Source organism: Procambarus clarkii, chromosome 6 (assembly GCF_040958095.1).
Source record: "Procambarus clarkii isolate CNS0578487 chromosome 6, FALCON_Pclarkii_2.0, whole genome shotgun sequence".
Taxonomy (NCBI): Eukaryota; Metazoa; Arthropoda; class Malacostraca; order Decapoda; family Cambaridae; genus Procambarus; species Procambarus clarkii.
In genome coordinates, this window is record NC_091155.1 from 284,189 (window position 1) to 310,278 (window position 26,090).

The following is a 26,090-nucleotide window of genomic DNA, read 5'->3' on the forward strand; positions in this document are numbered from 1 at the left end:
TGGAAGATGTACACGTAAAACCGCTCTATTCCGGCTGAAGCGTCGACATATGCAATAAAACCGAACTTCTGCCCTTTTCAATATCTTACTCAGTATTTTAACGATAAACAAATAAATGATTGAAAATGAAATATTTTAAGGTTAATTTCTAATCAATTATGTGTTTGCATCATTTTTATCGTATATTTATTGAATAAATAACAATAAACTGAAAATTCTCAAAAACGTGGAAAAACGGCAAAATATTGCCTAATTCGATGATATTTTGTTTAAATCTCATAAAGGAAATGGGGATGATAAACGTCAAAATATTGCTAAATTCGATGATTTTTAGTACGAAACAAAATGCAAGAAACTTTCTTAAAAATGCAAAATTTGCGAAATTCTGAGATATGAAGGCCAAATCACCTATCGTAGGAAAATATGAAGTAGTATCGAAATATTGGTAAAAACGAATAAATTTACGTAAAATCACACTTCATAAAAAACGTAAAAAAAAGTCACTATTTTACCAAATTTGAGGGTTTTAACTTCAAATCATAGAGCGAGGTTTCGTATTATTTAGATCCAAGAAAAGACATATGACAATGTTGTTTCCAATACAAATGATAAAAATCAATTTGTTTTCATTAGAATTAGAAATTACTCTCAAAAGTGTGATGCAGAGGCTTAAGAGAGGGATGCAGAGGCTCAAGAGAGTGATGCAGAGGCTTATGAGAGGGATCCAGAGGCTCATGAGAGTGATGCAGAGGATCAAGAAAAGGAAGCAGAGGCTTAAGAGAGTGATGCAAAGGCTCAAGAGAAGGATGCAGAGGCTCATGAGAGGGATGCAGGAGTTCAAGAGTGGGATGCAGAGGCTCAATAGAGTGATGCAGAGGCTTAAGAGAGGGATGCAGAGGCTTAAGAGAGGGATGCAGAGGCTCAAGAGAGTGCTGCAGAGGCTCAAGAGAGGGATGCTGAGGCTCCAGAGAGGGATGCAGAGGGTGAAGAGAGAGATGCAGAGGCTTAAGAGAGTGAATCAGAGGCACAAGAGATTGATGCATAGGCTGAAGAGAATGATGTAGAGGCTTAAGAGAGGGATGCAGAGGCTCAAGAGAATGATGCAGAGGCTCAAGAGAGTGATGCAGAGGATAAAGAGAAGGATGCAGAGAGAAAAGAAAAAAGGAAAAAAAAGAGAGAGGGAAAATTCACAAAAACGTGAAAAAACAGCAAAATATTGCCTAATTCGATGATATTTTGTTTAAATCACATAAAGGAAAAGGGGATGATGAACCTCAAAATATTGCTAAATTCGATGATTTTAGAAAAGACCAAAAAGATGATCCAAGAAAAGACATATGACAATGTTGTTTCCAATACAAATGATAAAAATCAATGTGTTTTCATTAGAATTAACTAAAATGTTCCTGATTTTCCGTTTATATTACCGATGGAAGATGTACACGTAAAACCACTCTAATCCGGCTGAAACGTCGATATATGCAATAAAAAACAAACGTCTCCCCTTTTCAATATCTTACTCAGTATTTTAAAGAGAAACAAATAGATGATTGAAAATGAAGTATTTAAGACTAATTTCTAATCAATTATATGTTTGCATCATTTTTATCGTATATTTAATGAATTAATAACAATGAACGGAAAATTCACAAAAACGTGAAAAAACAGCAAAATATTGCCTAATTAGATGATATTTTGTTTAAATCACATATAGGAAAAGGGGATGATGAACCTCAAAATATTGCTAAATTGATGATTTTTAGTACAAAACAAAATGCAAGAAACTTGCTTAAAAATGCAAAATTTGTGAAATTCTGAGATATGAAGGCCAAATCACTAACCGTGAGTAAACATGAAGTAGTATCGAAATATTGGTAAAACGAACATATTTACGTAAAATCACACTACATAAAAAACGTGAAAAAAGTCACTATTTTACCATATTTGAGAATTTTAACTGCGAATCATAAAGCGAGATTTCGTATTATTTAGATCCAAGAAAAGACATATGACAATGTTGTTTCCAATACAAATGATAAAAATCAATGTTGTTTCCAATACAAATGATAAAAGTCAATGTGTTTTCATTAGAATTAACTATAAGGTTCCTGATTTTCCGTTTATATTACCGATGGAAGTATTACACGTAAAACCGCTCCATTCCGGCTGAAACGTCGATATATGCAATAAAACCGAACTTCTCCCCTTTTCAATATCTTACTCAGTATTTTAACGAGAAACAAATAGATGATTGAAAATAAAGTATTTAAGACTAATTTCTAATCAATTATGTGTTTGCATCATTTTTATCGTATATTTAATGAATTAATAACAATAAACGGAAAATTCACAAAAACGTGAAAAAATAGCAAAATATTGCCTAATTCGATGATATTTTGTTTAAATCACATAAAGGAAAAGGGGATGATCAACGTCAAAATATTGCTAAATTCGATGATTTTTAGTACAAAACAAAATGCAAGAAACTTGCTTAAAAATGCAAAATTTGCGAAATTCTGAGATATGAAGGCCAAATCACTCACCGTGAGAAAACATGAAGTAGTATCGAAATATTGGTAAAAACGAATAAATTTACGTAAAATCACACTACATAAAAAACGTGAAAAAAGTCACTATTTTACTATATTTGAGGATTTTAACTTCGAATCATAAAGCGAGATTTCGTATTATTTAGATCCAAGAAAAGACATATGACAATGTTGTTTCCAATACAAATGATATAAATCAATGTGTTTTCATTAGAATTAACTAAAATGTTAATGATTTTCCGTTTATATTACCGATGGAAGATGTACACGTAAAACCGCTCTATTCCGGCTGAAGCATCGACATATGCAATAAAACCGAACTTCTGCCCTTTTCAATATCTTACTCAGTATTTTAACGATAAACAAATAAATGATTGAAAATGAAATATTTTAAGGTTAATTTCTAATCAATTATGTGTTTGCATCATTTTTATCGTATATTTATTGAATAAATAACAATAAACTGAAATTTCTCAAAAACGTGGAAAAACGGCAAAATATTGCCTAATTCGATGATATTTTGTTTAAATCACATAAAGGAAATGGGGATGATAAACGTCAAAATATTGCTAAATTCGATGATTTTTAGTACGAAACAAAATGCAAGAAACTTTCTTAAAAATGCAAAATTTGCGAAATTCTGAGATATGAAGGCCAAATCACCTATCGTAGGAAAATATGAAGTAGTATCGAAATATTGGTAAAAACGAATAAATTTACGTAAAATCACACTTCATAAAAAACGTAAAAAAAAGTCACTATTTTACCAAATTTGAGGGTTTTAACTTCAAATCATAGAGCGAGGTTTCGTATTATTTAGATCCAAGAAAAGACATATGACAATGTTGTTTCCAATACAAATGATAAAAATCAATGTGTTTTCATTAGAATTAGAAATTACTCTCAAAAGTGTGATGCAGAGGCTTAAGAGAGGGATGCAGAGGCTCAAGAGAGTGATGCAGAGGCTTATGAGAGGGATCCAGAGGCTCATGAGAGTGATGCAGAGGATCAAGAAAAGGAAGCAGAGGCTTAAGAGAGTGATGCAAAGGCTCAAGAGAAGGATGCAGAGGCTCATGAGAGGGATGCAGGAGTTCAAGAGTGGGATGCAGAGGCTCAATAGAGTGATGCAGAGGCTTAAGAGAGGGATGCAGAGGCTTAAGAGAGGGATGCAGAGGCTCAAGAGAGTGCTGCAGAGGCTCAAGAGAGGGATGCTGAGGCTCCAGAGAGGGATGCAGAGGGTGAAGAGAGAGATGCAGAGGCTTAAGAGAGTGAATCAGAGGCACAAGAGATTGATGCATAGGCTGAAGAGAATGATGTAGAGGCTTAAGAGAGGGATGCAGAGGCTCAAGACAATGATGCAGAGGCTCAAGAGAGTGATGCAGAGGATAAAGAGAGGGATGCAGAGAGAAAAGAAAAAAGGAAAAAAAAGAGAGAGGGAAAATTCACAAAAACGTGAAAAAACAGCAAAATATTGCCTAATTCGATGATATTTTGTTTAAATCACATAAAGGAAAAGGGGATGATGAACCTCAAAATATTGCTAAATTCGATGATTTTAGAAAAGACCAAAAAGATGATCCTAGAAAAGACATATGACAATGTTGTTTCCAATACAAATGATAAAAATCAATGTGTTTTCATTAGAATTAACTAAAATGTTCCTGATTTTCCGTTTATATTACCGATGGAAGATGTACACGTAAAACCACTCTAATCCGGCTGAAACGTCGATATATGCAATAAAAAACAAACTTCTCCCCTTTTCAATATCTTACTCAGTATTTTAAAGAGAAACAAATAGATGATTGAAAATGAAGTATTTAAGACTAATTTCTAATCAATTATATGTTTGCATCATTTTTATCGTATATTTAATGAATTAATAACAATGAACGGAAAATTCACAAAAACGTGAAAAAACAGCAAAATATTGCCTAATTCCATGATATTTTGTTTAAATCACATATAGGAAAAGTGGATGATGAACCTCAAAATATTACTAAATTCGATGATTTTTAGTACAAAACAAAATGCAAGAAACTTGCTTAAAAATGCAAAATTTGTGAAATTCTGAGATATGAAGGCCAAATCACTAACCGTGAGAAAACATGAAGTAGTATCGAAATATTGGTAAAACGAACATATTTACGTAAAATCACACTACATAAAAAACGTGAAAAAAGTCACTATTTTACCATATTTGATAATTTTAACTGCGAATCATAAAGCGAGATTTCGTATTATTTAGATCCAAGAAAAGACATATGAATATGTTGTTTCCAATACAAATGATAAAAATCAATGTTGTTTCCAATACAAATGATAAAAATCAATGTGTTTTCATTAGAATTAACTAAAAGGTTCCTGATTTTCCGTTTATATTACCGATGGAAGTATTACACGTAAAACCGCTCCATTCCGGCTGAAACGTCGATATATGCAATAAAACCGAACTTCTCCCCTTTTCAATATCTTACTCAGTATTTTAACGAAAAACAAATAGATGATTGAAAATAAAGTATTTAAGGTTAATTTCTAATCAATTATGTGTTTGCATCATTTTTATCGTATATTTATTGAATTAATAACAATAAACTGAAAATTCACAAAAACGTGGATAAACAGCAAAATATTGCCTAATTCGATGATATTTTGTTTATATCACATAAAGAAAAAGGGGGATGATAAACGTCAAAATATTACTAAATTTGATGATTTTTAGTACGAAACAAAATTCAAGAAAACTTGCTTAAAATGTAATATTATGCGAAATTCTTATATATGAAGGCAAAATCACATATCGTGATACTACATGAAATAGTATCGAAATATTGGTAAAAATGAATATATATACGTAATATCATGAAAAACGTGAAAAAAGTCACTATTGTACCAAATTTGAGGATTTTACCTTCGAATCATAAAGCGAGGTTTCGTATTATTTAGATCGCAGAAAAGACATATGACAATGTTGTTTCCAATACAAATGATAAAAATCAATGTGTTTTCATTAGAGTTAACTAAAATGTTCCTGATTTTCCTCTTATATTACCGATGGAAGATGTACACGTAAAACCGCTCTATTCCGGCTGAAACGTCGATATATGCAATAAAAAGAAACTTCCCCCCTTTTCAATATCTTACTCAGTATTTTAACGAGAAACAAACAGATGATTGAAAATTAAGTATTTAAGGTTAATTTCTTATCAATTATGTGTTTGCATCATTTTTGTTGTATATTTAATGAATTAATAACAATAAACTGAAAATTCACAAAAACGTTTAAAAACAGCAAAATATTGCCTAGTTCGATGATATTTTGTTTATATCACATGAAGGAAAAGGGGGATGATAAACGTCAAAATATTACTAAATTTGATAATTTTTAGTACGAAACAAAATTCAAGAAAACTTGCTTAAAATGCAATATTATGCGAAATTCTTAGATTTGAAGGCAAAATCACATATCGTGATACTACATGAAATATTATCGAAATATTGGTAAAAATGAATAAATATACGTAATATCATGAAAAACGTGAAAAAAGTCACTATTATACCAAATTTGAGGATTTTAACTTCGAATCATAAAGCGAGGTTTCGTATTATTTAGATCGAAGAAAAGACATATGACAATGTTGTTTCCAATACAAATGAAAAAAATCAATGTGTTTTCATTAGAATTAACTAAAATGTTCCTGATTTTCCTCTTATATTACCGATGGAAGATGTACACTGTGACGGAGTTCCCCCCTTATAATTCTCCCACGCCTGCAGTAAGAGTCATGTCTACTTTTCCCAAGCGTTCTCTACGTTGCAGGCTACAATTTGATATATGGGAGAGAGTGAAGTGCTGTCGGAGAGCCGAGAAATTTGTGAAATAGTAATATTTTGGCCTGTGGTTTAGGCCCTTTAGGGAGCCAAGATGGCGCTTACCTCTCTGATCTCCCGCCAAAACCGTGTGACGTCAGTGGCACCGGATTGGTCACCGACAGCAGTGTGGCACCGGGAGCCAATGAAAACCTCCCATAGTAAAAGTGACGTCACGAAGGAAGGGGGTCCGGCCAGCGCGCCGAGCTGGCGCCAGCAGTCAGTCACGACACGTCATAGAGGTCGGACGTGCGACGAGTGGTCCTGTCTGTCGGACAGCTGTTTCCCACTACCGTGGATTTACGCGTCACCTGAAGTCCGCCAGTACTCTGAGAAGTCTTCCCTAGTTCATGTGTTGAACCAGAAGAGGGAATTGACGGTTATTTGAGCAACAAGTGCTCCAGTCAGGTACTGTGCCAGTAGCAGTGAAGCCGTGCAGTGACGTATGTTAACGTCTGTGGCAATTCACCAGTTCGTGACAGCGTAGTGGCTGACAGAGCCACTGGGTAGCTGAGGAAGAGAGGACTATTTGGGGGAAACCGAACGACTGCAGCTGAGACGTAGGCGACAGCCGTTGCTGGGAGAAGACGACGGCCAGGAGACCGACTCCAACCTTCAAGAAGTCAAGGAGGAGGATGGACCTGCAGTGAGGAGGCACGGAGACGACGCGCTAAACGGTGGGACGACGAGAGGCTCTGGTAGGACACGACGACGTGTAGTGTGGGGGCGTTCCCGACACGAGGACCAGGAGCTACATCTCGACTCTCATCGGAGGATAGGGTGAAGTAGGTGGTTCTAGTTCCCTCCCCATTCCCCTTTAGTTAGCTATATTATTCGGCTATATTATCTAGCCTGAAGATTTTATATGTCGTGAGCAAGTCTCACTTATGTCATGGTAAAGCACCAGGGTGCTAGACAGTACTATCAAGAGTGCTTGTAATATTCATGTTGATTATTGGTGTGTACAGACACCAAGAACCAGTGATAAATTTACTGTGTTGTGTATATCTTTCTATAGATTTTGATATGAACATATAGTGGTGAATTATATATAATATTATGCCAGTATTTGGAGGTTAGGCTATGTGCCCAGAAACTATTTATTTTCCATGTATTGATGATTGATTTATATACCATATATATGTCTATGTTCATTCAGTGAATAATCATTTGTGAGTACAGTGAATTATTGCGTTATCGCCCACGAGAGAAAGTACTGAAAACTCCCGTGTTAAGATTTCATAATATATTGTTGGATAAATAACAGTGTAAGACCATTACAGTGAATCATTGTAGAATTGATTGTAGAAAAGACTGTTTGAGCCTGAGTACAGTGTAACTAAGTAATTCGGTTTATTTGTGCCAATATCGAGTGTGCGAGTTTCTAGTAATATTGGAAAATTTAAAGGAACAGCGCGCGTGAATCTAGAAAACAAGCAAAGTTCGCGCGGAGAGGCCATTGCGATCAGCTGTTCTTGACACTTGATGAGGAGGGGGAGAGTGTTGCCCTCTAGTGATCGCATAATATCCGTGGGAATTACCGGCCGAGTCAGGATCAGTTGACTTATGATTATTGTGTGGCCTTGTGACATCTTTCATACATTTTAAGTAAAACACAAAACTCTCTTTGTGTTTTTATCATCCCCTCCATTGATCTTGTGGCTATACTATACCTGTAAGCATAGAGTGATAACAATAAGTACCTGCCTGATTCCTGATCTTTGAGTGTGACCTTGCCAAGGCTACCACTGAATACACCAGTCCACTGAGGGTGTTACTGGCCACCTTAAACACCAGTTGGCGATCTTGTGTTTAACCGTAGAGCCCTATTGTTGGGGAGGGCACACGACAGTCGAGGTGAACGAGTCGTGTTCTCACTCTTTCTTAATAAGAGGCCGTTAAGATTGACTGGGAGACTCTCCTGGCGTGCAGTGGCGCCGTGAGGATCGAGGGAAGACCCGCAGGGCTACGGTGAGTTACCTTGAGCATAACTATTGCTCACCCCAGAGTAAGGGTAGAGAATAATACAGAGGTAGTGAAACCCCAACAACACGTAAAACCGCTCTATTCCGGCTGAAACGTCGATATATGTAATAAAAACAGAACTTCTCCCCTTTTCAATATCTTACTCAGTATTTTAACGAGAAACTAATAGATGATTGAAAATAAAGTATTTAAGACTAATTTCTAATCAATTATGTGTTTGTATCATTTTTATCGTATATTTAATGAATTAACAACAATAAACGGAAAATTCACAAAAATGTGAAAAAATAGCAAAATATTGCCTAATTCGATGATATTTTGTTTAAATCACATAAAGGAAAAGGGGATGATCAACGTCAAAATATTGCTAAATTCGATGATTTTTAGTACAAAACAAAATACAACAAACTTGCTTAAAAATGCAAAATTTGCGAAATTCTGAGATATGAAGGCCAAATCACTCACCGTGAGAAAACATGAAGTAGTATCGAAATATTGGTAAAAACGAATATATTTACGTAAAATCACACTACATAAAAAACGTGAAAAAAGTCACTATTTTACCATATTTGAGGATTTTAACTTCGAATCATAAAGCGAGATTTCGTATTATTTAGATCCAAGAAAAGACATATGACAATGTTGTTTCCAATACAAATGATATAAATCAATGTGTTTTCATTAGAATTAACTAAAATGTTAATGATTTTCCGTTTATATTACCGATGGAAGATGTACACGTAAAACCGCTCTATTCCGGCTGAAGCGTCGATATATGCAATAAAACCGAACTTCTGCCCTTTTCAATATCTTACTCAGTATTTTAACGATAAACAAATAAATGATTGAAAATGAAATATTTTAAGGTTAATTTCTAATCAATTATGTGTTTGCATCATTTTTATCGTATATTTATTGAATAAATAACAATAAACTGAAAATTCTCAAAAACGTGGAAAAACGGCAAAATATTGCCTAATTCGATGATATTTTGTTTAAATCACATAAAGGAAATGGGGATGATAAACGTCAAAATATTGCTAAATTCGATGATTTTTAGTACGAAACAAAATGCAAGAAACTTTCTTAAAAATGCAAAATTTGCGAAATTCTGAGATATGAAGGCCAAATCACCTATCGTAGGAAAATATGAAGTAGTATCGAAATATTGGTAAAAACGAATAAATTTACGTAAAATCACACTTCATAAAAAACGTAAAAAAAAGTCACTATTTTACCAAATTTGAGGGTTTTAACTTCAAATCATAGAGCGAGGTTTCGTATTATTTAGATCCAAGAAAAGACATATGACAATGTTGTTTCCAATACAAATGATAAAAATCAATGTGTTTTCATTAGAATTAGAAATTACTCTCAAAAGTGTGATGCACAGGCTTAAGAGAGGGATGCAGAGGCTCAAGAGAGTGATGCAGAGGCTTATGAGAGGGATCCAGAGGCTCATGAGAGTGATGCAGAGGATCAAGAAAAGGAAGCAGAGGCTTAAGAGAGTGATGCAGAGGCTTAAGAGAGTGATGCAGAGGCTGAAGAGAGTGTTGCAGAGGCTCAAGAGAGTGATGCAGAGGCCGAAGAGAGTGATGCAGAGGCTCAAGAGAGTGATGCAGAGGCTAAAAAGAGTTATGCAGAGACTAATATGCATCCTGCATATTCTCTCCTGCATCCCTCTCTTGAGCCTTTGCATCACTATCTTAAGCCTATGCATCCCTCTCTTGAGCCTCTGCATCACTCTCAAGAGCCTCTGCATTCCTCTCTTGTGCCTCTGCATCCCCTCACTTGAGCCTCTGCTTCCCTCTCTTAAGCCTGGAAGATGGTTACTGTGATGAAGACTGTGTATAGTGAAGATGGTTACTGTGATGATATACTACAGGTATACTACCGGACCCAGGTATACTACAGGACCCAGAGTGAGTGTCAGGTATACTACAGGACCCAGAGTGAGTGTCACTTATACTACAGTACCCAGAGTGAGTGTCAGGTATACTACAGTACCCAGAGTGAGTGTCAGGTATACTACAGTACCCGGAGGGAGTGTACTCCCTCTTCAGGTACTCCACTTGTTACTGTTTGCCAGTCCGACTTCTCGCCCCTTACCATAACCCTCTGGCTCCTTCCTGTTAGGTAGTTCTTCACCTATACTAGGGCCTTTCCGCATGCTCCTGCCTGCCTCTCAAGTTTGTATAGCAGTCTCATGTGCGGTACTGTATGTGTGTGTTTGTGTGTGTGTGTGTGTGTGTGTGTGTGTGTGTGTGTGTGTAATGTACATTAAACAAGATGGAGTATCCTGTGTTCGGGTGATGGAGGTCAAATCTTCACTACACACAGTCTTCATCACTGTAACCATCTTCACTATACACTGTCTTCATCACAGTAACCATCTTCATCACAGTAACCATCTTCACTATACACAGTTTCATCACAGTAACCCTCTTCACTACACACTGTCTTCATCACAGTAACTATCTTCACTATACACAGTCTTCATCACAGTAACCATCTTCACTATACACAGTCTTCATCACAGTAACTATCTTCACTACACACAGTCTTCATCACTGTAACTATCTTCACTACACACAGTCTTCATCACAGTAACCATCTTAACTATACACAGCCTTCATCACAGTAACCATCTTCACTATACACAGTCTTCATCACAGTAACCATCTTCACTACACACTGTCTTCATCACAGTAACCATCTTCACTACACACAGTCTTCATCACAGTAACTATCTTCACTACACACAGTCTTCATCACAGTAACCATCTTCACTATACACAGCCTTCATCACAGTAACCATCTTCACTATACACAGTCTTCATCACAGTAACCATCTTCACTATACACAGTCTTCATCACAGTAACCATCTTCACTACACACAGTCTTCATCACAGTAACCATCTACACTATACACTGTCTTCATCACAGTAACCATCTTCACTACACACAGTCTTCACCACTGTAACCATCTTCACTATACACAGTCTTCATCACAGCAACCATCTTCACTATATACTGTCGTCATCACAGTAACCATCTTCACTACACTTCCTGACACTCACTCTGGGTACTGTAGTATACCTGACACTCACTCTTGGTACTGTACTATACCTGACACTCACTCTAGGTCCTGTAATATACCTGACACTCACTCTGGGTCCTGTAGTATACCTGACACTCACTCTGGGTACTGTAGTATACCTGACACTCACTCTGGGTAATGTAGTATACCTGAAACTCACTCTGGGTAATGTAGTATAACTGACACTCTGGGTACTGTAGTATACCTGACACTCCCTCAAGGTACCGGAGTATACCTGACACTCTGGGTATTGTAGTATACCTAACACTCCCTCCGGGTACTGTAGTATACCTGACACTCACTTTGGGTACTGTAGTATACCTGACACTCACTCTGGGTACTGTAGTATACCTGACACTCACTCTGTGTCCTGTAGTATACCTGACACTCACTCTGGGTCCTGTAGTATTCCTGACACTCACTCTGGGTACTGTAGTATACATGACACTCTGGGTCCTGTAGTATACCTGACACTCACTCTGAGTACTGTAGTATACCTGACACTCACTCTGGGTACTGTAGTATACCTGACACTCACTCTGGGTCCTGTAGTATACCTGACACTCATTCTGGGTACTGTAGTATACCTGATACTCACTCTAGGTCCTGTAGTATACCTGACACTCACTCTGGGTACTGTAGTATACCTGAAACTCACTCTGGGTACTGTAGTATACCTGACACTCTGGGTACTGTAGCATACCTGACACTCACTCTGGGTACTGCAGTATACCTGACACTCTGGGTACTGTAGTATACCTGACACCCACTCTGGGTCTTGTAGTATACCTGACACTCACTCTGGGTTCTGTAGTATACCAGACACTCACTCTGGGTCCTGCAGTATACCTGACACTCTGGGTACTGTAGCATACCTGACACTCACTCTGGGTACTGTAGTATACCTGACACTCTGGGTACTGTAGCATACCTGACACTCACTCTGGGTACTGTAGTATACCTGACACTCTGGGTACTATAGTATACCTGACACTCACTCTGGGTCCAGTAGCATACCTGAAACTCACTTTGGGTACTGTAGTATACCTGACACTCTGGGTACTGTAGCATACCTGACACTCACTCTGGGTATTGTAGTATACCTGACACTCTGGGTACTGTAGTATACCTGACACTCACTCTGGGTCTTGTAGTATACCTGACACTCTGGGTCCTGTAGTATACCTGACACTCTGGGTACTGTAGCATACCTGACACTCACTCTGGGTCCTGTAGTATACCTGACACTCACTCTGGGTATTGTAGTATACCTGACACTCTGGGTACTGTAGTATACCTGACACTCACTCTGGGTACTGTAGTATACCTGACACTCACTCTGGGTCTTGTAGTATACCTGACACTCACTCTGGGTCCTGTAGTATACCTGACACTCACTCTGGGTCCTGTAGTATACCTGACACTCACTCTGGGTCTTGTAGTATACCTGACACTCACTCTGGGTCCTGTAGTATACCTGACACTCACTCTGGGTCCTGTAGTATACCTGACACTCACTCTGGTTACTGTAGTATACCTGACACTCACTCTCGGTACTGTAGTATACCTGACACTCACTCTGGGTACTGTAGTATACCTGACACTCTGGGTACTGTAGTATACCTGACACTCTGGGTACTGTAGTATACCTGACACTCTGGGTACTGTAGTATACCTGACACTCTGGGTACTGTAGTATACCTGACACTCTGGGTACTGTAGTATACCTGACACTCTGGGTACTGTAGTATACCTGACACTCTGGGTACTGTAGTATACCTGACACTCTGGGTACTGCAGTATACCTGACCTGAGCTTCCGCACAGGTCTTGACGTCATTAACTGTACTTCGCTCCATCACCCTCTCCTCCCTCTCACTAGCTTCCCTCACCTCCCTCTCACTAGCTTCCCTCACCTCCCTCTCTTTGCCTTCCATCGCGTCCCTCCGACTAGCTCTTTTCACTACCTACTATCACCACCATCACCCCTTCACTATAACCATCACCACCATCACCACCACCAACAGTATCACCATCACTTCCACAACCACCACCATCACTACCTTCACCACCATCATCACCCTCACTACCACCACCACCACCATCACCACCTCCACCATAACCACCATCATCACTCCCACAACCACCATCACCATCTCCACCACTATCATCACCTCCACAATGACCACCATCATCACCATCAACACCACTATCATCACCATCACCTCCTCCTCCATAACCACCATCATCACAATGACCACTATCATCACCATCACCTCCTCCACCATAACCACCATCATCACAATGACCACCATCATCACCATCAACACCACTATCATTACCATCACCACCTCCACCATAACCACTATCATCACAATGACCACTATCATGACCATCACCACCTCCACCATAACCCCCACTACCACCATCACCATCTCCACCACTATCATCACCTCCACAATGACCACTATCATCACCATCATCACCATCAACACCACTATCATCACCATCACCTCCTCCACCATAACCACCATCATCACCATCAACCATCACCACCACTATCACTATTACCACCTCCACCATAACCACCATCATCACAATGACCACCATCAACTTCACTATCATCACCATCACCACCTCCACCATAACCACCATCATCACAATGACCACTATCATCACCATCACCACCACTATCACTATCACCATAACCACCATCATCTCAATGGCCACTATCATCACCACTATCATCACCATCACCTCCTCCACCATCATCACAATGACCACCATCATCACCATCAACACCACTATCATCACCATCACCACCTTCACCATAACCATCATCATCACATTGACCACCATCATCACCATCAACACCACTATCATCACCATCACCACCTCCACCATAGCCACCATCATCACAATGACCACTATCATCACCATCACCACCTCCACCATAACCTCCATCATCACAATGACCACCATCATCACCACTATCATCACCATCACCATCTCCACCTTAACCACCATCATCACAATGACCACCATCATCACCATCAACACCACTATCATCACCACCACTATCACCATCTCCTCCACCATAATCACCATCATCACAATGACCACCATCATCAACACCACTATCATCACCATCACCACCTCCACCATTACCACCATCATCACAATGACCACCATCATCAACACCACCACCTCCACCATAACCACCATCATCCCAATGACCATCATCAACACCAACACAACTAACACCACTACTCTCACCTATACCCTCTACCATGACTGGTCAGTATTAATATATAACCAGTTAACTATTTTATTTGTTATCTAGGATATAATTATGGCTGGACAAGTTGGGTGTGCGTGGTAGGTTACACCAGACCGGCATCATGAGCAGTGTTCCTGTCACAAGCTCCTCCTCCCTCTCCTCTCCCTCCTCCATCGACATCAACTATGCCAAGGACATGAGGAGGATCGCTAAGGCACAGGCTACTATGACCGCAAAAATGGGAGAGAAGATGGTGATAAAAAACGCAATGAGGAAGTTACCCAAGCATAGAGCTGAGGCTGTGAAGCGAGCTGTTGCTGCCGAAGAGAGATTTAAGCGTGAGGCAGCAGCATACCTCAATAATGAGGAGGTTCCCCCCCGCCACAACCCACCCCCCTCCCGCGCCCTCTACTCCTTCTGAGGAGAAAGATGTGTTATTGTTGTGTTGTGTATAGTAGCAGCTAGCCGTCACTTCCCTGGGGTTAGGGAGTTGTGCCCGGCGTGTCCAGTTAACTGCTCTTTGTATAAATGTTAAATGTTTCTTGAGTACGTAATAATAAAGTGTGTGTGTGTGTGTGTGAGTACTCACGTATTTGTGCCTGCTGGATCGAGCTCTAGCTCATGGACCCCTCATTTCTAGCCGATGATTGTCTAATGCAATGACTCCCGGCCTATTTCCTTATAAGAACACTGTTTTTCCCAAAAACGGTGGGTTTTCTGAGGGGAAGAGAAAACGTACGTCTGGAAGCTGATTGTAACCGCCCCAAGCTGCGCGCGCAACGAGCCGAGGTTATATAAACTCGGACGCAGACTGCGTGGCCCTCTTCCCGACAAGCCAACAGCTGCTCTCTTACAAAACGCTGCTCACTGCTGCTCAGCGAGTCGTAAACACAGAAGTTTAGCATGCTCAACTGTTCCCCCAGCATGGACCCTACACCAGTTCCTATCAACAACGATTCGGAGCAACCCGTCAGGGGCGTCCTGCCCTTCTCAACATTTAAGGTAGTGTTTGTGTTGTTGGCGCGCCGGACCAGTGTTTGTGTTGTTGGCGCGCCTGACCAGTGTTTGTCTGTGTTGGCGCGCGCGCCCCTGAAGCACGCCTGTTGGTTCAGCCTTGGTGACCAAATGCAGGTGCAGTGGACCTAGAGGGGGAGGTGACCCTCGGTGTTATAGGGCACTGGTTTTTCTCCAGTAGGTGGCTGTTATTTGAAGCACAATCGGGAGGAGGCCTGTCCACCCCCCCATCACGATATGTGATTTGGCCTTCATATCTCAGAATTTCGCATAATATTGCATTTTAAGCAAGTTTTTTTGCATTTTGTTTCGTACTAAAAATCATCGAATTTAGCAATATTTTGACGTTTATCATCCCCTTTTCCATTATGTGATTTAATCAAAATATCATCGAATTAGGCAATATTTTGCCGTTTTTCCACGTTTTTCTGAATTTTCAGTTTATTGTTATTAATTCATTAAATATACAATAAAAATGATGCAAACACATAATTGATTAGAAATTAACCTTAAACACTTAATTTTCAATCAACTATTTGTTTCTCGTTAAAATACCGAGCCGAGGTTATATAAACTCGGACGCAGACTGCGTGGCCCTCTTCCCGACAAGCCAACAGCTGCTCTCTTACAAAACGCTGCTCACTGCTGCTCAGATAATAACTTGATTAGATAATAACCTTAAATACTTCATTTTCAATCATCTATTTGTTTCTCGTTAAAATACTGAGTAGAATATTAAAAAGGGGAGAAGTTCGGTTTTTATTGCATATATCGACGTTTCAGCCGGATTAGAGCGGTTTTACGTGTACATCTTCCATCGGTAATATAAACGGAAAATCAGGAACATTTTAGTTAATTCTAATGAAAACACATTGGTTTTTATCATTTGTATTGGAAACAACATTGTCATATGTCTTTTCTTGGATCTAAATAATACGAAACCTCGCTCAATGATTTGAAGTTAAAATCTTCAAATATGGTAAAATAATGACTTTTTTCACGTTTTTCATGTAGTTTGATATTACGTATATATATTCATTTTTACCAATATTTCGATACTATTTCGTGTAGTATCACGATATGTGAGTTGACCTTCAAATCTCAGAATTTCGCAAAATATTGCATTTTAATCAAGTTTTCTTGCATTTTGTTTCGTACGAAAAATCATCGAATTTAGCAATATTTTGACGTTTATCATCTCCTTTTCCTTTATGGGATTTAAACAAAATATCATCGAATTAGGCAATATTTTGCCGCTTTTTCACGTTTTTGTGAATTTTCAGTCTATGGGTATTAATTCATTATATATACGATAAAAATGATGCAAACACATAATTGATTAGATAATAACCTTAAATACTTCATTTTCAATCATCTATTTGTTTCTTGTTAAAATACTGAGTAAGATATTGAAAAGGGGAGAAGTTCGGTTTTTATTGCATATATCGACGTTTCAGGCGGATTAGAGCGGTTTTACGTGTACATCTTCCATCGGTAATATAAACGGAAAATCAAGAACATTTTAGTTAGTTCTAATGAAAACTCATTGGTTTTTATCATTTGTATTGGAAACAACAATGTCATATGTCTTTTCTTGGATCTAAATAATACGAAACCTCGCTCTATGATTTGAAGTTAAAATCCTCAAATATGGTAAAATAGTGACTTTTTCACGTCAATCATGTAGTTTGATATTACGTAAATATATTCATTTTTACCAATATTTCGATACTATTTCATGTAGTATCACAATATGTGATTTGGCCTTCAAATCTCAGAATGTCGCATAATATTGCATTTTAAGCAAGTTTTCTTGCATTTTGTTTCGTACGAAAAATCATCGAATTTTCGTACGAAAAATCATCGAGGCTCAAGTGAGTGATGCAGAGGCTCAAGAGAGGGATGCAGAGGCTGAAGAGAGTGATGCAGAGACTCAAGAGAGTTATGCAGAGGGTCAGGAGAGTGGTGCAGAGGCTTACAAGAGTGATGCAGAGGCTCAAGAGAGTGATGCAGAGGCTCAAGAGAGGGATTTAGTGCCTCAGGAGAGTGATGCAGAAGCTTAAGAGAGTGATGCAGAGGCTTAAGAGAGTGATGCAGAGGCTCAAGAGAATGATGCAGAGGATGAAGAGAGTGATGCAAAAGCTCGAAAGAGTGAGACAGAGGCTGAAGAGAGAGATGCAGAGGCTTAAGAGAGTGATGCAGAGGCTCAAGAGAGTGATGCAGAGGCTGAAGAGAATGATGTAGAGGCTTAAGAGAGGGATGCAGAGGCTCAGGAGAATGATGCAGAGGCTCAAGAGAGTGACGAAGAGGATGAAGAGAGGGATGCAGAGGCTTAAGAGAGTGATGCAGAGGCTGAAGAGAGTGTTGCAAAGGCTTAAGAGAGGGATGCAGAGGCTCAAGAGAGTTATGCAAAGGCTCAAGAGAGTGATGCAGAGGTTTAGGAGAATGATGCAGAGGCTCAAGAGAGTGATGCAGAAGCTCAAGAGAGAGATGCTGAGGCTTAAGAGAGTGATGCAGAGGCTAAAGAGAGTGATGCAGAGGCTCACGAGAATGATGTAGAGGCTTAAGAGAGGGATGCAGAGGCTCAAGAGAGTGATGCAGAGGATGAAAAGAGTGATGCAGAGGCTCAAGAGAGTGATGCAGAGGATCAAGAGAGGGATTCAGAGGCTCAAGAGAGGGATACAGAGGCTTCAGAGGATGATGCAGAGCCTCAAGAGAGTGATGCAAATGTTCAAGAGAGGGATGCATTGGCCCAAGAGAGTGATGCAGATGCTGAAGAGAGGGATGCAGAGGATGAAGAGAGTGATGCAGAGGCTCAAGAGAGTGATGCAGAGGCTCAAAAGAGGGATTCAGAGGCTCCAGAGAGGGATGCAGAGGCTGATGAGAGTGTTGCAGAGGCTCAAGAGAGGGATGCAAATGCTCAAGAGAGTGACGCAGAGTCTCAAGAGAGTTATGCAGAGGCTCAAGAGAGTAATGCAGAGGCTTACGAGAGTGATGCAGAGGCTCAAGAGAGGGATGTAGAGGCTCAAGCGAGTGATGCAGAAGCTCAAGAGAGTGATGCATAGGCTCAAGAGAGAAATGCAGAGGCTGAAGAGAGTGATGCAGAGGCTTAGGGGAGTGATGCAGAGGCTTAAGAGAGGGATGCAGAGGCTCAAGAGAATGATGCAGAGGCTGAAGAGAGAGATGCAGAGGCTTAGGAGAGTGATGCAGAGGCTAAAGAGAGCGATGCAGAGGCTCAAGAGAATGATGTAGAGGCTTAAGAGAGGGATGCAGAGGCTCAAGAGAATAATGCAAAGGCTCAAGAGAGTGATGCAGAGGATGAAGAAAAGGATGCAGAGGCTCAAGAGAGTGATGCAGAGACTCATGAGAGGGATGCAGAGGCTCAAGAGAGTGATGCAGAGGCTTATGAGAGGGATGCAGAGGCTCAAGTGATGGATGGAGAGGCTTAGGAGAATGATGCAGAGGCTCAAGAGAGGGATGCAGAGGCTCAAGAGAGTGATGCACAGGCTCAAGAGAGTGATGCAGAGGCTAAAGAGAGTGATGCAGTGGCTTAAGAGAGTGATGCAGAGGCTTAAGAGAGGGATGCAGAGGCTCAAGAGAGTGATGCAGAAGCTCAAGAGAGTGATGCAGAGGTTTAGGAGAATGATGCAGAGGCTCAAGAGAGTGATGCAGAAGCTCAAGAGAGTGATGCATAAGCTTAGGAGAATGATGCAGAGGCCCAAGAGAGGAATGCAGAGGCTTAAGAGAGGGATGCAGAGGCTCAAGAGAGTGATGCAGAGGCTGAAGAGAGAGATGCTGAGGCTTAAGAGAGTGATGCAGAGGCTAAAGAGAGTGATGCAGAGGCTCACGAGAATGATGTAGAGGCTTAAGAGAGGGATGCAGAGGCTCAAGAGAGTGATGCAGAGGATGAAAAGAGTGATGCAGAGGCTCAAGAGAGTGATGCAGAGGATCAAGAGAGGGATTCAGAGGCTCAAGAGAGGGATACAGAGGCTTCAGAGGATGATGCAGAGCCTCAAGAGAGTGATGCAAATGTTCAAGAGAGGGATGCATTGGCCCAAGAGAGTGATGCAGATGCTCAAGAGAGGGATGCAGAGGATGAAGAGAGTGATGCAGAGGCTCAAGAGAGTGATGCAGAGGCTCAAAAGAGGGATTCAGAGGCTCCAGAGAGGGATGCAGAGGCTGATGAGAGTGTTGCAGAGGCTCAAGAGAGGGATGCAAATGCTCAAGAGAGTGACGCAGAATCTCAAGAGAGTTATGCAGAGGCTCAAGAGAGTAATGCAGAGGCTTACGAGAGTGATGCAGAGGCTCAAGAGAGGGATGTAGAGGCTCAAGCGAGTGATGCAGAAGCTCAAGAGAGTGATGCATAGGCTCAAGAGAGAAATTCAGAGGCTGAAGAGAGTGATGCAGAGGCTTAGGGGAGTGATGCAGAGGCTTAAGAGAGGGATGCAGAGGCTCAAGAGAGTGATTAAAATGATTAAAATGATGCAAACACATAATAATTCAGAAAATAACCTTAAATACTTCATTTTCAATCATCTATTTGTTTCTCGTTAAAATATTGAGTAAGTTATTGAGAAGGGGAGAAATTCTGTTTTTATTGCATATATCGACGTTTCAGCCGGATTAGAACGGTTATACGTGTACATCTTCCATCGGTAATATAAACCGAAAATCAGGAACATTTTAGTTGATTTTAATGAAAACACATTAATTTTTATCATTTGTATTGGAAGCAACATCTTTATACGTCTTTTCTAGGGTCTAAAAAATACGAAACATCGCTCTATGATTCGAAGTTAAAATCCTCAAATTTGGAATAATAATGACTTTTTCACGTTTTTCATGTAGTTTGATATTACGGAAATATATTCATTTTTACCAATATTTCGATACTATTTCATGTAGTATCACGATATGTGATTTGGCCTTCAAATCTCAGATTTTCGCATAATATTGCATTTTAAGCAAGTTTTCTTGCATTTTGTTTCGTACTAAAAATCATCGAATTCAGCAATATTTTAACGTTCATCATCCCCTTTTCCTTTATGTGATATAAACAAAATATCATCGAATTAGGCAATATTTTGCTGTTTTTTTTACGTTTTTGTGAATTTTCAGTTTATTGCAATTAATTCATTAAATATACGATAAAAATAATGCAAACACATAATTGATTAGAAATTAACCTTAAGCACTTCATTTTCAATCAACTATTTGTTTCTCGTTAAAATACTGAGTAAGATATTGGAAAGGGGAGAAGTTTTGTTTTTATTGCATATATCGACGTTTCAGTCGGATTAGAGCGGTTTTACGTGTACATCTTCCATCGGTAATATAAACGGAAAATCAGGAACATTTTAGTTAATTCTAATGAAAACACATTGATTTTTATTATTTGTATTTGAAACAACATTGTTATATGTCTTTTCTTGGATCTAAATAATACGAAACCTCGCTCTATGATTTGAAGTTAAAATCTTCAAATATGGTAATATAGTGACTTTTTCACGTTATTCATGTAGTGTGATTTTACGTATATATATTCGTTTCTACCAATATTTCGATACTACTTCATGTTTTCTCACGATATGTGATTTGGCCTTCAAATCTCAGAATTTCGCAAATTTTGCATTTATAAGCAAGTTTTCTTGCATTTTGTTTTCTACTAAAAATCATCGAATTTAGCAATATTTTGACCTTTATCATCCCCTTTTCCTTTATGTGATTTAAACAAAATATCATCGAATTAGGCAATATTTTGCCGTTTTCCACGTTTTTGAGAATTTTCATTTTATTGCTATTATTTCATTAAATATACGATAAAAATGATGCAAACACATAATTGATCAGAAAATAACCTTAAATACTTCATTTTCAATCATCTATTTGTTTCTCGTTAAAATATTGAGTAAGTTATTGAAAAGGGGAGAAGTTCTGTTTTTAATGCATATATCGACGTTTCAGCCGGATTAGAGCGGTTTTACGTGTACATCTTCCATCGGTAATATAAACGGAAAATCAGGAACATTTTAGTTAATTCTAATGAAAACACATTGATTTTTATCATTTGTATTTGAAACAACATTGTCATATGTCTTTTCTAGGATGTAAATAATACGAAACCTCGCTCTATGATTTTAAGTTAAAATCCTCAAATATGGTAGTATAGTGACTTTTTTCACGTTATTCATGTAGTGTGATTTTACGTATATATATTCGTTTTTACCAATATTTCAATACTACTTCATGTTTTCTCACGATATGTGATTTACCCTTCAAATCTTAGAATTTCGCAAATTTTGCATTTTAAGCAAGTTTTCTTGCATTTTGTTTTGTACTAAAAATCATCGAATTTATCAATATTTTGACCTTTATCATCCCCTTTTCCTGTATGTGATTTAAACAAAATATCATCGAATTAGGCAATATTTTGCCGTTTTTCCACGTTTTTGTGAATTTTCAGTTTATTACTATTATTTCATTAAATATACGATAAAAATGATGCAAACACATAATTGATCAGAAAATTACCTTAAATACTTCATTTTCAATCATCTATTTGTTTCTCGTTAAAATATTGAGTAAGTTATTGAAAAGGGGAGAAGTTCGGTTTTTATTGCATATATCGACGTTTCAGCCGGATTAGAACGGTTTTACGTGTACATCTTACGTGTACATCTCGTGTACATCTCTGTGTACATCTCGTGTACATCTCTGTGTACATCTCGTGTACGTGTACATCTCGTGTACATCTCTCATATTTTGCATTTATAAGCAAGTTTTCTTGCATTTTGTTTTGTACTAAAAATCATCGAATTTAGCAATATTTTGACCTTTATCATCCCCTTTTCCTTCATGTGATTTAAACAAAATATCATCGAATTAGGCAATATTTTGCCGTTTTTCCACGTTTTTGTGAATTTTCAGTTTATTGCTATTATTTCATTAAATATACGATAAAAATGATGCAAACACATAATTGATCAGAAAATAACCTTAAATACTTCATTTTCAATCATCTATTTGTTTCTCGTTAAAATATTGAGTAAGGGAGAGAAATTCTGTTTTTATTGCATATATCGACGTTTCAGCCGGATTAGAACGGTTTTACGTGTACATCTTCCATCGGTAATATAAACCGAAAATCAGGAACATTTTAGTTAATTTTAATGAAAACACATTAATTTTTATCATTTGTATTGGAAGCAACATCTTTATACGTCTTTTCTAGGGTCTAAAAAATACGAAACGTCGCTCTATGATTCGAAGTTAAAATCATCAAATTTGGTATAATAATGACTTTTTTCACGTTTTTCATGTAGTTTGATATTACGTAAATAGATTCATTTTTACCAATATTTCGATACTATTTCATGTAGTACTTTCTCTCTATTTCATGAGAGAAAGTACTGAAAACTCCCGTGTTAAGATTTCATAATATATTGTTGGATAAATAACAGTGTTAGACCATTACAGTGAATCATTGTAGAATTGATTGTAGAAAAGACTGTTTGAGCCTGAGTACAGTGTAACTAAGTAATTCGGTTTATTTGTGCCAATATCGAGTGTGCGAGTTTCTAGTAATATTGGAAAATTTAAAGGAACAGCGCGCGTGAATCTAGAAAACAAGCAAAGTTCGCGCGGAGAGGCCATTGCGATCAGCTGTTCTTGACACTTGATGAGGAGGGGGAGAGTGTTGCCCTCTAGTGATCGCATAATATCCGTGGGAATTACCGGCCGAGTCAGGATCAGTTGACTTATGATTATTGTGTGGCCTTGTGACATCTTTCATACATTTTAAGTAAAACACAAAACTCTCTTTGTGTTTTTATCATCCCCTCCATTGATCTTGTGGCTATACTATACCTGTAAGCATAGAGTGATAACAATAAGTACCTGCCTGATTCCTGATCTTTGAGTGTGACCTTGCCAAGGCTACCACTGAATACACCAGTCCACTGAGGGTGTTACTGGCCACCTTAAACACCAGTTGGCGATCTTGTGTTTAACCGTAGAGCCCTATTGTTGGGGAGGGCACACGACAGTCGAGGTGAACGAGTCGTGTTCTCACTCTTTCTTAATAAGAGGCCGTTAAGATTGACTGGGAGACTCTCCTGGCGTGCAGTGGCGCCGTGAGGATCGAGGGAAGACCCGCAGGGCTACGGTGAGTTACCTTGAGCATAACTATTGCTCACCCCAGAGTAAGGGTAGAGAATAATACAGAGGTAGTGAAACCCCAACAACACGTAAAACCGCTCTATTCCGGCTGAAACGTCGATATATGTAATAAAAACAGAACTTCTCCCCTTTTCAATATCTTACTCAGTATTTTAACGAGAAACAAATAGATGATTGAAAATGAAGTATTTAAGGTTAATATCTAATCAATTATGTGTTTGCATGATTTTTATCGTATATTTAATGAATTAATACCAATTAACTGAAAATTCTCAAAAACGTGGAAAAATGGCAAAATATTGCCTAATTCGATGATATTTTGTTTAAATCACATAAAGGAAATGGGGATGATAAACGTCAAAATATTGCTAAATTCGATGATTTTTAGTACGAAACAAAATACAAGAAACTTGCTTAAAAATGCAAAATTTGCGAAATTCTGAGATATGAAGGCCAAATCACATATCATGAGAAAATATGAAGTAGTATCGAAATATTGGTAAAACGAATAAATTTACGTAAAATCACACTTCATAAAAAACGTAAAAAAAAGTCAATATTTTACCATATTTGAGGGTTTTAACTTCAAATCATAGAGCGAGGTTTCGTATTATTTAGATCCAAGAAAAGACATATGACAATGTTGTTTCCAATACAAATGATAAAAATCAATGTGTTTTCATTAGAATTAACTAAAATGTTCCTGATTTTTCGTTTATATTACCGATGGATGATGTACACGTAAAACCGCTCTAATCCGGCTGAAACGTCGATATATGCAATAAAAAACGAACTTCTCCCCTTTTCAATATCTTACTCAGTATTTTAACGAGAAACTAATAGATGATTGAAAATAAAGTATTTAAGACTAATTTCTAATCAATTATGTGTTTGTATCATTTTTATCGTATATTTAATGAATTAACAACAATAAACGGAAAATTACCAAAAACGTGAAAAAATAGCAAAATATTGCCTAATTCGATGATATTTTGTTTAAATCACATAAAGGAAAAGGGGATGATCAACGTCAAAATATTGCTAAATTCGATGATTTTTAGTACAAAACAAAATACAAGAAACTTGCTTAAAAATGCAAAATTTGCGAAATTCTGAGATATGAAGGCCAAATCACTCACCGTGAGAAAACATGAAGTAGTATCGAAATATTGGTAAAAACGAATATATTTACGTAAAATCACACTACATAAAAAACGTGAAAAAAGTCACTATTTTACCATATTTGAGGATTTTAACTTCGAATCATAAAGCGAGATTTCGTATTATTTAGATCCAAGAAAAGACATATGACAATGTTGTTTCCAATACAAATGATATAAATCAATGTGTTTTCATTAGAATTAACTAAAATGTTAATGATTTTCCGTTTATATTACCGATGGAAGATGTACACGTAAAACCGCTCTATTCCGGCTGAAGCGTCGATATATGCAATAAAACCGAACTTCTGCCCTTTTCAATATCTTACTCAGTATTTTAACGATAAACAAATAAATGATTGAAAATGAAATATTTTAAGGTTACTTTCTAATCAATTATGTGTTTGCATCATTTTTATCGTATATTTATTGAATAAATAACAATAAACTGAAAATTCTCAAAAACGTGGAAAAACGGCAAAATATTGCCTAATTCGATGATATTTTGTTTAAATCACATAAAGGAAATGGGGATGATAAACGTCAAAATATTGCTAAATTCGATGATTTTTAGTACGAAACAAAATGCAAGAAACTTTCTTAAAAATGCAAAATTTGCGAAATTCTGAGATATGAAGGCCAAATCACCTATCGTAGGAAAATATGAAGTAGTATCGAAATATTGGTAAAAACGAATAAATTTACGTAAAATCACACTTCATAAAAAACGTAAAAAAAAGTCACTATTTTACCAAATTTGAGGGTTTTAACTTCAAATCATAGAGCGAGGTTTCGTATTATTTAGATCCAAGAAAAGACATATGACAATGTTGTTTCCAATACAAATGATAAAAATCAATGTGTTTTCATTAGAATTAGAAATTACTCTCAAAAGTGTGATGCACAGGCTTAAGAGAGGGATGCAGAGGCTCAAGAGAGTGATGCAGAGGCTT